The sequence below is a fragment of the Protopterus annectens genome, chromosome 2.part0 (genome assembly GCF_019279795.1).
Source record: "Protopterus annectens isolate FY-2018-M chromosome 2.part0, PAN1.0, whole genome shotgun sequence".
NCBI classification, from domain to species: Eukaryota; Metazoa; Chordata; order Ceratodontiformes; family Protopteridae; genus Protopterus; species Protopterus annectens.
In genome coordinates this window covers 505,286,839-505,301,773 of record NC_056728.1, presented here as the reverse complement: position 1 = coordinate 505,301,773, position 14,935 = coordinate 505,286,839, and the positions used below count along the sequence as shown (strand labels likewise).

The window sequence follows — 14,935 nt, the reverse complement described above, 5'->3', positions numbered from 1 at the left end:
CACCCAGATGACTGCAAGGAAAATCCTGCAGGCCCTGGGTTTCATGGCATCTTGCATTCTCCTGATTCAACTGGCAAGACTACACATGAGAAAACTGCAATGGTACCTAAAAAGCCTATGGTCTCAACACAGCCACAACTTAGAAGCAATTATTCCACTCATTCCATGTCTACAAAAGGAATTTTTGTGGTGGGCACAAGCAAGCCAGCTAAACAAAGGCATGCTCTTCAACAAACCTCAAGCAAGCCAAACCATTACAACAGATGCCTCAGATCATGGATGGGGGGCGCAGATGGAAGGCAGATGCATTCAAGGGCAATGGGCTCCCCGGGAATTGCATCTGCACATCAATCAAAAAGAGATGCTGGCAGTGATTCATGCAATCGAGGCCTTCGGAAAATTTCTTCAACAAGGTCGTCTGCTAATAAAGACAGACAACACCACTGTTATGTGGTACATAAACAAGCAGGGAGGCACCCATTCTTACCCCCTTTGCAGACTAACAATGACTCTTTGGGAAAAGTCCCTGAAACTGAACATACAGTTGCAATCCCAGTTTGTTCCAGGCAAGGACAATATTCTGGCGGACAGTCTAAGCAGAAACATTATGGACCCCCACAAATGGATGTTGCATCCAGACATTTTTTCACAAATAACTCATGCATGGGGAAGGCCGGACATAGACCTCTTTGCCTCACACCACAATCATCATCTGAAAAAGTTCTGCTCAAGGACACACCATCCTCAAGCCTGGAGAATAGATGCTCTCTCCTTCAGCTGGAATTCTCTAACAATCTATGCATTCCTGCCTCTACCATTAATGACCAAGGTGTTACTGAAGATCAAAGCAGAACAACCAAAAGGCATTTTGATAGCTCCAGACTGGCCAAGACAGCACTGGTACCCATTACTAAGGAGCATAACTCGCACCAAACCGTGGCCCCTGCCTCTATGGCCTCTGCTTATAACTCAGCACAATTACAGGACTGTTCATCCAAACCTGCAAACATTGCAACTGACAGCTTGGAGGGTTACATGACTTCTACCCATATTTCTCTCTCCAAAAAAATTCAAGAGATCCTACTGGAAGCACGCAGGCCTTCCACCAGAAAAACTTATCTAGCCAAATGGAAGAGGGTCAACATCTGGAATGCCAACAAGGGTCAGGATGCATCAGTAATGAACATCCCACAGATTCTAGAATACTTGGCAGAAATGTTTCACAATGGCCTTTCATATTCTTCCATAAAAATACACGCTTCAGCAATTTCAGCAAAATACAACTGTGATCCACCTGTGTTTTCACATCCTTTGCTAAGACAGTTTCTAAGGGGGATAAAGAATATCAAACCTCCAAGAAAACCACCAGTGCCTGCATGGGACCTCAATTTCGTCTTGGAAAAATTAACTCTTCCTCCTTTTGAGCCAGCAGCATCTTCAGAATTGCAATTTCTCTCCTGGAAAACAGTTTTCCTGTTGGCAATTACTTCAGCAAGAAGAGTCTCGGAGATACAGGCCCTTATGGCAGTACCTCCATTTCTCATTTTTCATCAGGACAGAGTCTCTTTAAGAACCAATCCTTCATTCATGCCAAAAGTGATATCCAGGGTTTCTCTAAATCAAGCAATTCACCTGCCTACTTTCTTTCCCAATCCTCAAAATAAAGGAGAAAAGCTTCTGCACACTTTGGACATACACAGACAATTGCACTATTACTTGGACAGAACAAAGGCCAACAGAAAGTCTGACCAACTATTTGTAGCTTACGCTCCTGGAGTACAAGGGAAGGCAATTTCCAAACAAACAATTTCAAAATGGATTGGAAACTGCATCAGATTCTGCTACTCTTTCCATGGAAAAGGTGTGCCAGCCAATATCAGGCCACACTCCACCAGAGCTACTGCCACCTCCACAGCCTTTTTAAGAGGGGTGGCTACAAAGGACATTCTAGAAGCTGCTACATGGAGCTCCGTGCATACATTTTCCAAGCATTACAACCTGCCTTTATATTCCAGATCCCAAGCAGGCTTTGCTTCTGCAGTCCTGCAGGGCATTTTAGCTACACCATCATTATCTTAGATCCTACCACCGCAGCTTGGCTATGGTATTCAACCCATATGTCAGGACTGCAGTTGCATTCTTGAAGGACATAGTACAGTTTTGTACCTACCATAAATGTAGATGTCCGATAGATATGCAACTGCAGTCAGGTTTTCCCTCCCTCCTACCCCTCTGTAATTATCTTTTTGGGTCCACTCCCCCTTTTCATATTAGCTGGGGATAGTATTTATGGTGTATCTGTTTATTACTGTTGTGCATGTCTGGAATTTTATCCATTCTCTAAATTTAGCCTTCCTTGGAGGGCACCTGGCATCTGGGGCAAGAAACACTGAAGAAGATGGCGTCGGCTGATGCTTTTATACTCCAGCTGCTCTGACGTCGGGGAAGAGGCGACATCAGCCGACGCCGGACCCAGACTTTGGAATCCGGCCGACCGAAGGGCTGCCTGAGGCAGGACAACCCATATGTCAGGACTGCAGTTGCATATCTATCGGACATCTACATTTATGGTAGGTACAAAACTGTACTTTTTCGCACAAAGATGATGAGTTGATGGGCTTTGGAAATCTGGTTGCGAAAATACGCAAGCACCAACTATGCTTATAGAACATCTCTGGCTCATTCTCATAGGTTTATAGGCGTGCACTAGGCTAATGGCCCTGGGGCCTTTACAAGCCTAGCCCATAGGATTACCCTGGCATTGTGCCGCCCGACTTTAGTTCCCAGTGCCTCTGTCAAGTAGAGCCACTGGAGTGATCCCCGGGGTGAATTTTCTGTTTCCCATCCACTCATCAAGAGTTCACTTGAAGAGGCCCAATGAGGTGCTCTGTTTGACATGTATGAGAAGTCTCTTCCATGGCATGGGCAGTCGCTGGATTATGAACCTGTCCCTCCAGCATGTTCTGTTGATTGTGGTAATGAGGTTGAGGTCTCTGGAGCATGTGGTGTGCAGGGATTGGGATTTCTTTGGATGTAGCATTTCTAACAGAAATGCAGAAAGGCAAAAGGAAGCCGGAAAACACAATTCAAAAGCCGGTAATAGCGTAAAAGAAATTTAATTTCCGCTTTCGTCACAACTTCATCAGAATACAAAACACACTAGTACTGAAACAACTTAAATAGCCAATTCAATTGAAAAATCAATTAATTAATCATTAAAACAATGAAATATATAGTTGTTAATCATAAGATAAAAACTCATGGATTAAAACAAGCTTTCAAATCTATATCATAGATCTTATTAATAGATAATTTACCATTTTTTAAAAAACATTTCAAATTGATGCTCTCATTTAATCCAGGATAAACATCTGATTTTAATTTAATCTGCCATAAGCATTCTCTTTGTTCGATATAATTCTTAAAGTCCCCAGCCCTATTATCTGATTTACAATATTCTAATACTGAAAATAAAAATTTTTTAAAAGAAACACATGAAATAGAATGCTTGTATAAGGCATTATTATGATCTCTAACTTTAATGGCATATAAATGTTCCTTAATACGAGTAGCTAAAGACCTAGTTGTCATGCCCACGTAAAACGCGGGGCATGTGGAACAAATACCAACATAGACCACTCCGACAGTGTTACAATCAATGAAGTCAGAAACTTCAGTGATCCTGTCAGAACTGATAATGTTAATGTAAGGGCCCTCAGATATATATCTACAAATGTGACAATTCTGACATCGAAACATGCCCTTTTTATTTTTCAAAGAACCTGAGTCCTTAATGTGATGTTGCTCTAGTATATTTTTTAATGTGTTCGACTTGCGGAACACAAATTTTGGGTCTTTGCCCACTAGTTGAAAAATGTCTTTATTACCTTGTATTACCTTCCAATTGTTTTGAATAATGTTTTTAATCCTGGAATTGTCAACACTCATATCAAAAGAACAAACAATATCATGGTTAGTGCTATGTTTTTTACCATGGGTAAAAATAGTGTGAGTATCATATAATATAGCAGGAAACTGAATCTGTCTTTTGTTATATACTTCTGCACCTATTTCAAATAAAAATTCCTCTTTGTATCCTCGCTGTGTAAATAGGTAAGTAATAAAGTGAAATTCAGAAACTAATACTTCATCTTTAGTGGTCATTCGACAAGCTCGAATGAATTGCCCTCTGGGGATATTCTTCTTGATATGTGTAGGATGTCCACTATTATTGTGTAAATATCCATTAGTAAATGTCTCCTTTCTATGTATTTTACTATGGAATTTATGTTCTTCTATATCCCACCATATATGCGTGTCTAGAAAGTTGACTGCAAGTCCTACATCGCCTAATGTAAAATTGATATAGCTAGAAAAAGAATTAACTTTGCTGAGAAATAAATTAACTGTGTCAGTATTTCCTTCAATAATGAAAAACAAATCATCTATAAATCTGCAAAGAAAGAATGTTGAAATATTCTTTTAAAACTGGTATAAATTCTAATTCCCACCATGCCATCACAATGTTGGCAAAGCAGGGGCTGCTGGTGATCCCATGGCTCATGCGTTTTGTCTATAGTGCTTTTCCAAATATAAAAAAAATTATTCTCTAAAATAATCTCCAGGAATCTGCATATAACAATAGTGGTGGAATTATTAAATATATTCTTATTAACTAAATAGCTGCGAACTGCCTCTACCCCTTCTTCATGGGGGATACAAGAATAAAGGGAAACAACATCCATAGTGAACATGACATGTTTAGAATCATCAAATGTATCTATAGAAATGCTATTAGAAAAAGCTTTAATTTTCTCCAAAAAGTGCCAAGAATCCTGGATGTAAGATGTATTATCATAAATCAAAGGTCCCAATAGGGCATCAATAATTAGAGAAATACCTTGTAGCGAATGTGGAGAAGATACTATAAGGCGTAAGGTGGATTAGATACATTTTATGAGTTTTGGAACTCCAAAAATTACACCAATCTTAGGTTTATCAATTAAACAAAAATTATATAGCTTTAAGTTGATCTCACTAGACATTAAAGCATCGTAAAGATGTAAATGTACTGCTCTAAAGCTTTTTAATATCTCAAAATAAGGAACAAGTTCATATTCATTCGTGTTGTTAAGCAATTCTAGCATGTTAGCGTTATATTGGTCATGTTCCATGATAACAATGTTAGACCCCTTGTCGCTTTTCATAAACCTTAGTTTCCCTGTAAGCGATTTCAAATTATGTAGGGCTGTCCTTTCTTGAACTGTTAAATTGTCACAAAAATGAATGTTTGACTTGAATATATGTTCAACATCCTTGATACATAAATCCTCAAAAGTTTTAATGGTATGATGTAGGCTGGGGACATAAAGAGAAGGTTTATTAAAACATGTGTTAGATGTAGGTATGTCATGCATTAAAAAGGATAAATTTAATTTCCTGGTATATTTTTTTATATCAATTATGGTTTTGCCATAATTAGCCCTTTTGTTAGGAATAAAATTGAAACCATATTTGAGAACTGCTAATTCAGAATCATTAAAAGAATAATCAGACAAATTAATAATAGCAAAACTTTCAAAATCATCAGAATTATTGCTCAACATTCGTCCCCGGCAATTCGACTAAAAAGTCGACTCCTAGTTAAAATAGTACTTTTACGCTGTCTGTGTCTTGTCCCTTCTTTTTATTTCTGTAACCAATAGCGGGTTCGTTCAAGTCACTTTGCTTTTTGGTTTTATTAACTAAACCAGTGGCAGAACCAAAGTCGGACTTCCCAGATGAAAAACCCGTAATGTCACTGTTAGTAACTTGCCTGTCCTGTGGTTAGGTCTCTTAAAATGTCAATGCAAGATAGACCAGCGAATAACGGAGGAAAATCGTTGTAGTTGCTGGAATGCTTACTATAATCGAACCTAACTGGAGCTGTTCTCAAGGAAGCAGACTGCACACCTGTAGCTGCTTCCGTATGGTATCTTCTATTAGAAGACTGTCCTTGCGAATGGAAATCACGGTTCCGTTGATTAGGTACAAACTGGCTATAAGCTGTTTTGTTACGGTAACTTGCGATGTCCCTCTCCATTTTAGACTGTTTTCTATTGGTGACAACTTTGGTATGTTCAGATAACTCTTTAGTAAAAAAACTATATAAAGAGTTCAAGTCGTCACCTAGCATACGTTCTTTAAGACCAGACTCAAGTTCTTTAATGTCATTAAATATCAAAGACATTTTTTCAATGTTGTTGTCTATGAGTAACTGTAAGAAGCGTAGACCTGCTTCATTAAAAAAAGAAATCAAAGAGTCAAACATAGGATGCCCCAACCCAACTCCGTTGGGACATTTAAAAAAACGTAAGCCTTTAGGGACTATCCCTAGTTCAATACATTTCGTAAAATAACAATTTTCTAGATCTAGGGATTTGTACCTTTTTAGAAGTTTAAGTAACAGGTCCGTTGTGTGTTCATATGATTATCACCATTCGTAGACAAATCCCGTTGGTATATATTGAATGGATTGTCTTGTCGGTTTAATAGTCCGGCACAGTTAGCGTGGTTCGTTACATCTACGTTGTTAGCTGCTCGTGGGTTGGCAGTAGTTCTTAAATCTGAAAAAGATGAACTGCCTAGATTAATCACTGTCGGAAGTTCCTCACATGCCCCGATTGGGCTAGATGCATCACCGGATCCTGTAGAGTTACTGGCTTTTGCCACCAAAAATTTTAACGAACTTTGTATGTCCATAAGAGTAGAAATTAGCAAGCTGTTTACTTTATCATTTACTTTGTCCATTTTAGATGTCGGTGTAGAATGCACCAACAAATTCATCAAGGTGTCTTCCGCAACTTCTGCCATGAAGGGCGAAACAAACAAAATCACAAAATCACCTAAAGAACGCCAAAAGGTAATTTTGTGGTTTTGTTCTTTAGGTGATTTTGTGGTTTTTGTTTGTTTCGCCCTTCATGGCAGAAGTTGCGGAAGACACCTTGATGAATTTGTCGGTGCATTCTACACCGACATCTAAAATGGACAAAGTAAATGATAAAGTAAACAGCTTGCTAATTTCTACTCTTATGGACATACAAAGTTCGTTAAAATTTTTGGTGGCAAAAGCCAGTAACTCTACAGGATCCGGTGATGCATCTAGCCCAATCGGGGCATGTGAGGAACTTCCGACAGTGATTAATCTAGGCAGTTCATCTTTTTCAGATTTAAGAACTACTGCCAACCCACGAGCAGCTAACAACGTAGATGTAACGAACCACGCTAACTGTGCCGGACTATTAAACCGACAAGACAATCCATTCAATATATACCAACGGGATTTGTCTACGAATGGTGATAATCATATGAACACACAACGGGACCTGTTACTTAAACTTCTAAAAAGGTACAAATCCCTAGATCTAGAAAATTGTTATTTTACGAAATGTATTGAACTAGGGATAGTCCCTAAAGGCTTACGCTTTTAAATGTCCCAACGGAGTTGGGGCATCCTATGTTTGACTCTTTGATTTCTTTTTTTAATGAAGCAGGTCTACGCTTCTTACAGTTACTCATAGACAACAATATTGAAAAAATGTCTTTGATATTTAATGACATTAAAGAACTTGAGTCTGGTCTTAAAAAACGTATGCTAGGTGACGACTTGAACTCTTTATATAGTTTTTTTACTAAAGAGTTATCTGAACATACCAAAGTTGTCACCAATAGAAAACAGTCTAAAATGGAGAGGGACATCGCAAGTTACCATAACAAAACAGCTTATAGCCAGTTTGTACCAAATCAACGGAACCGTGATTTCCATTCGCAAGGACAGTCTTCTAATAGAAGATACCATACGGAAGCAGCTACAGGTGTGCAGTCTGCTTCCTTGAGAACAGCTCCAGTTAGGTTCGATTATAGTAAGCATTCCAGCAACTACAACGTAGATTTTCCTCCGTTGGCTCCGGCTGGTCTATCTTGCATTGACATTTTAAGAGACGAACCACAGGACAGGCAAGTTACTAACAGTGACATTACGGGTTTTTCATCTGGGAAGTCCGACTTTGGTTCTGCCACTGGTTTAGTTAATAAAACCAAAAAGCAAAGTGACTTGAACGAACCCGTTATTGGTTACAGAAATAAAAAGAAGGGACAAGACACAGACAGCGTAAAAAGTACTATTTTAACTAGGAGTCGTACTTTTCGAATTCCGGGGACGAATGTTGAGCAATAATTCTGATGATTTTGAAAGTTTTGCTATTATTAATTTGTCTGATTATTCTTTTAATGATTCTGAATTAGCAGTTCTCAAATATGGTTTCAATTTTATTCCTAACAAAAGGGCTAATTATGGCAAAACCATATCCTTTTTAATGCATGACATACCTACATCTAACACATGTTTTAATAAACCTTCTCTTTATGTCCCCAGCCTACATCATACCATTAAAACTTTTGAGGATTTATGTATCAAGGATGTTGAACATATATTCAAGTCAAACATTCATTTTTGTGACAATTTAACAGTTCAAGAAAGGACAGCCCTACATAATTTGAAATCGCTTACAGGGAAACTAAGGTTTATGAAAAGCGACAAGGGGTCTAACATTGTTATCATGGAACATGACCAATATAACGCTAACATGCTAGAATTGCTTAACAACACAAATGAATATGAACTTGTTCCTTATTTTGAGATATTAAAAAGCTTTAGAGCAGTACATTTACATCTTTACGATGCTTTAATGTCTAGTGAGATCAACTTAAAGCTATATAATTTTTGTTTAATTGATAAACCTAAGATTGGTGTAATTTTTGGAGTTCCAAAAACTCATAAAAATGTATCTAATCCACCTTTACGTCTTATAGTATCTTCTCCACATTCCGTTACCGAAGGTATTTCTCTAATTATTGATGCCCTATTGGGACCTTTGATTTATGATAATACATCTTACATCCAGGATTCTTGGCACTTTTTGGAGAAAATTAAAGCTTTTTCTAATAGCATTTCTATAGATACATTTGATGATTCTAAACATGTCATGTTCACTATGGATGTTGTTTCCCTTTATTCTTGTATCCCCCATGAAGAAGGGGTAGAGGCAGTTCGCAGCTATTTAGTTAATAAGAATATATTTAATAATTCCACCACTATTGTTATATGCAGATTCCTGGAGATTATTTTAGAGAATAATTTTTTTATATTTGGAAAAGCGTACTATAGACAAAAACGTGGCGTAGCCATGGGATCACCAGCAGCCCCTGCTTTTGCCAACATTGTGATGGCATGGTGGGAATTAGAATTTATACCAGTTTTAAAAGAATATTTCAACATTCTTTTCTTTTGCAGATTTATAGATGATTTGTTTTTCATTATTGAAGGAAATACTGACACAGTTAATTTATTTCTCAGCAAAGTTAATTCTTTTTCTAGCTATATCAATTTTACATTAGGCGATGTAGGACTTGCAGTCAACTTTCTAGACACGCATATATGGTGGGATATAGAAGAACATAAATTCCATAGTAAAATACATAGAAAGGAGACATTTACTAATGGATATTTACACAATAATAGTGGACATCCTACACATATCAAGAAGAATATCCCCAGAGGGCAATTCATTCGAGCTTGTCGAATGACCACTAAAGATGAAGTATTAGTTTCTGAATTTCACTTTATTACTTACCTATTTACACAGCGAGGATACAAAGAGGAATTTTTATTTGAAATAGGTGCAGAAGTATATAACAAAAGACAGATTCAGTTTCCTGCTATATTATATGATACTCACACTATTTTTACCCATGGTAAAAAACATAGCACTTACCATGATATTGTTTGTTCTTTTGATATGAGTGTTGACAATTCCAGGATAAAAACATTATTCAAAACAATTGGAAGGTAATACAAGGTAATAAAGACATTTTTCAACTAGTGGGCAAAGACCCAAAATTTGTGTTCCGCAAGTCGAACACATTAAAAAATATACTAGAGCAACATCACATTAAGGACTCAGGTTCTTTGAAAAATAAAAAGGGCATGTTTCGATGTCAGAATTGTCACATTTGTAGATATATATCTGAGGGCCCTTACATTAACATTATCAGTTCTGACAGGATCATTGAAGTTTCTGACTTCATTGATTGTAACACTGTCGGAGTGGTCTATGTTGGTATTTGTTCCACATGCCCCGCGTTTTACGTGGGCATGACAACTAGGTCTTTAGCTACTCAGATAAGGAACATTTATATGCCATTAAAGTTAGAGATCATAATAATGCCTTATACAAGCATTCTATTTCATGTGTTTCTTTTTAAAAAATTTTTATTTTCAGTATTAGAATATTGTAAATCAGATAATAGGGCTGGGGACTTTAAGAATTATATCGAACAAAAAGAATGCTTATGGCAGATTAAATTAAAATCAGATGTTTATCCTGGATTAAATGAGAGCATCAATTTGAAATGTTTTTTAAAAAATGGTAAATTATCTATTAATAAGATCTATGATATAGATTTGAAAGCTTGTTTTAATCCATGAGTTTTTATCTTATGATTAACAACTATATATTTCATTGTTTTAATGATTAATTAATTGATTTTTCAATTGAATTGGCTATTTAAGTTGTTTCAGTACTAGTGTGTTTTGTATTCTGATGAAGTTGTGACGAAAGCGGAAATTAAATTTCTTTTACGCTATTACCGGCTTTTGAATTGTGTTTTCCGGCTTCCTTTTGCCTTTCTGCATTTCGAGTTGTGTTTTTGGCGTTCTTTAGGCATTTCTAACAGAGCTGGGTCAGACATGGCTTTGTAAGTCAAGCAGAGATCGCCTCTAAGTAGGCGATATGAGAGTTGGAGTTTTTTGAGTCTGTCCACGTAGGGCAAGTGTTTAAGGCCTAGGATCCTCTCTGTGAGGTACTTTTGCAGTCTCTCCAGTTATTGCAGGTGTCTAGTGAGGTACATGCCAAATGGGGCATTGTACTCAATGATTGGCCTAATGAGGGAAGAGTAGAGGGAGACAATGACATCTTTCTTCCTGGATGCAAGACCCTTAGTAATGAGATGTGCCACATAGGGCTTTCTGACCACAGTGACAATGTGGTGCTCAAAAGAGAGGTTGCTGTCAACCTGTGTTTCCAGATCTCTTATAACGCCTTCTGTGTTCAGTGGGCTAGCATCGATGTGGTAATTCATGGAACCAGGTTTTTCCCAAAGGGGATGATTTCACATTTTTTGGCATTGAGCTTAAGGCCATGGTTCTGACACCAGTTGTTGGTCTCGGTGAGGCCTTACTGTAGGATGTCAACATCACTTGGGGAGTTAATAATAGCGCCCAACTTGCAATCGTCTGTGAACTTTGTCAGTCAGAGTCCGTTTGTGTTGGCCTGGACTTCACAGGACTTGGAGTCAGCTACTTTCACACTGTGGGATCTATCTGTGAGCCAGTTTGCAACCCACCTAGTGATATAGGGATTGATGCCTAGCTTAGTGAGTTTTTCTATGATTCCTGAGTGGGGAGTGGTATCAAAGGCCCTGGCCAGATCAGGGTAGGCTGTATGAACCACTTTGCCTTCATCCACAACTCTGGTGACTGACTCAGAGAAGTCGACCAAGTTGAGCAGGCATGGTCTACCCTTCACAAAATCAAACTGTGTGGGATCCAGAGTTTGGAGATTCCGTATATCCTTGTTTATTAGATTCTTGATGATGCGTTCCATAGCTTTGCATATCAGACTTGTCAGGCTAATGGGGCAATAGTTCCCAGGGTCTGTAGTCGCTCCTCCTTTGTGGAGAGGAATGACTGTAGCAATGCACCATTTGGTAGGGGCAAAGCCTGAGGTGAGGCTGTGACTGAACAGGGCACACAGGTGAGGTGCCAGTTCACTGTGTAGTTCATGTAGAATACAGCCAGGGATATTGTCAGGTCCCATAGAAGCTGTATTCTTAGCCTTGGACAGTGTTGTTTTAACCTGTGCAGCATTAATACTGGGTGGCTGCAATCTACTGGTATTGTGACTGGTCCTTTTGGGGGGGGGGGGGGCAAAGTTGACACTGAATCTGTCGGCCAGTATATCGGCAATATCTGTTGGCTCTGTATAGGAAGTACCATTGTGCAGTAGCTCAGAGAAAATCTGGGTATTGCTATGGAGATTCTTTACATAACTATAGAAGGCCTTGTGGTTGTCTTTACTATCTGCTGCAATTCTGTTTTCATAGCTAGCTTTAGAGGATTTGATGTGGGATCTCAACTTTTTGTTGAAGCTGATAAGGGAATTTTTCCAGTCTTGGGACTTCACCTTATTCTGCATCAGTTTCCTCCTTCTGTTGTAGAGTTAGTTTATGGCAGGGGACCACCAGATTGACATCCTTTTTTTTGGAGGAGAGTGTCTTGGTTCTATTGGGTATGGCGAAATCCCTGCATTTGTGTATGTGTTTGTACAGTGCATTGATGTATGATTCGGTGGTCATGCAACTATTCTCCATTTGCATGGGTGCAGTGAAGTTAGCCACCTTTGTTATTAGGAGCCCAAAGTTAGCTTTGGAGAAGTTTTTCATGGTGGTTACCCTTTGAGGGGGAGGTGGGAGTGATGTGGATTTCCAAGGTGATTAGTTTGTGGTCAGATCTAACCAGGGAGGAGTTGACTATTGGTGTAGAGCAACAATTGCCCATGTTAGTAATGATCAGGTCAAGGATGTTGCTACCTCTAGTGGGTATAAGAAAGAGCTGGTACAGGTACTGGAATTAATGCATTCCATGAAACTTTGGGCAAGTGTATTGGTACATCAGTAGTTTTCCCAGTTAATGGAGGAGTAGTTGTGTTAGCTTGGACCCTGATATTTTCCAGGGTGCTTAGGAATGGTGAGTGTGAGTCTTGCGACATGGTTGGGGAACCTATAGCAGACTATGACCTGAATCCCGGTCTTACCCAATGTTAGCTGCACCTGAAGTATCACTGATGCGTTATATTGAGCTACCAGTCTGGAAGTGTGCGCATCCTTTATGAATATGGAAACACCACCGCCTTTGGAGCTTCAGTCCAAGTTCTGGGGCCGAAAGGTGTGGAATGAATTATAGCCTGGCAGTGCAGGGGTGCTTTCTGCTGCCTTGAACCAGGTCTCTGTTACAACAGAAATGTCGATGTTCTCCATTTTAAGGAGTGTTTCGAGTGAGTGCATTTTGAGATTTAGACTTCTAGCATTGAGCAGTGTGACCCTCAGATTACATTTGTTTGTAGCTGTTACTGTGGTAATTTGGTCTTTGGAACGCCACCTAAAAAAGGCACTGTAGGGGTGGCAACAGCCTTGGCCAATATCTGGAAGCCCAGGGGTGACAGATGAAGGCCATCTTTGGCAAAGCATCGGGGTCTGTCAGTCATGTCATCCCAGGCAGACAGATACTGGATCTCCTTAGAATGACACCAGAAACTTAGCCAGTTGGTGAAATCAGTCATTTTCTGCTTGTACTGTGGTATCATTCTGGGTGATGGTAGGATGCTGCTCAGGGCTAGGGTCATACCCGCCTGGGCTACATAATCTGAGAGCTCCTCCATGTCTGTTCTCATGTAGTCTAGGGAGGTACATCTCAGGTCATTTACACCCACATGTACAATGACAGAGTCATATTTGTACCTGTTGTTGAGGGACCTGAGTGCGTGCTTTATGTGGTGGATCCTGGCACCTGACAGGCAGCTGACTGTTACTTTCTCCTTATTCACCCTAGTGAGTGGGACATCAGTGTGCTTCACTATCGAGTCACTTATGACTAGTGTGTTGGGCATGCTGTTTGGCCTTAGGGGCTTTGGTTGAGTGGCACACTGTTTAGGAGAGTTAATTGTCTTATGATTAGTGTTGTGTTGTGTTGTGGTGGTCGAGTGCAATTCTGCCTTGGAGGTCTCTGCTGTTTGGGTAGATTTTTATTGAGAGCCTTCACGAAGGTGGGTGTGTGGTTTGTGTTTTTATGTGAAGGCAGTGCTGGTATGTGTTCTAGAGGGCTATGTATTCCATGTAGTGTGGTGCAAGTGTTGACCTTCTCCTCTTGACCAGCTATTCTGGTCTTGGCTGGAGAGTGTATGGCTTCCACTCTGGATATACAAGTGCATCTCTCGTAAGTCTGAGTGTTGGGAGGTAAGAGGAGAGAGGGTTGTCGATCTACATGAGGCAGTTGCTACATTGCCTCAGGATGCCCAAGTTCACCAGGTTAAAAGGAGAAGGCACAGGGACGTGACCTTTAGACATGCCTGGAGGGGTGGGCATTAATAATAAGTACTGGAGCTGTTTCCTAGAACGTTTAGTGCTGGTAGCACTTTTATGTACTGCAATAATTGCTACATGAAGTCTGATAAAGTGCTAGACTAATAAGCTAGTAAAAGTGCAGGAGATGAGAGAACTAGCAGATCTAAGGGAAAAGTTGAACACTTTGGCACCGCTCAGGAGCTTACAAACTGTCCTGGATACAGCAAATCTGTATCTGGGCTAGACTAGTTACAGGAAAAGCGGGAAACGTGCAAAAATGGGCTTTTAAACCAGAAAGTTGAAAGAGATGGAAAAGCTGTCCAAACTGCCAATAAACTACAATTTCTGGGCCAGAAACCACTCCTGTCCAAACTGCCAATAAACTACAATTTCTGGGCCAGAAACCACTCCTCTTGTGGTAGATAGGCTACCTTGTGCTTACCACTCCCACTGATAAGCTAGAAGGCTTCTCTCCAGCACAGAAAGGCTTGGGGGGGCTCAGAAAGGCTCAGAAGCTTGCAAACAATCTTAGATACAGCAAATCTGTATCTGGATGAGATTAAAGACAGGAAACAAGCTTAGATTTTTTTTTAACAGAAAAGCAGCTAAACCAGCACCAAAAACAGTTCAAGTGCAGTGCAAGCTAGCACACTTGAGTGTTTAGCAATATTAAAGCAAATGCAGTTTAAATAAATGCAATTTATTCAAACTGTATTCT

General features: G+C 39.5%; 1 protein-coding gene across 5 annotated transcripts in view; it reads left to right on the top strand.

Moving 5' to 3' along the window:
• Positions 1 to 14,935, top strand: part of RNF170 (ring finger protein 170) — a 747,148-nt gene that overhangs the window by 434,747 nt on the left and 297,466 nt on the right. The gene's annotated exons all lie outside the window — the stretch shown is intronic.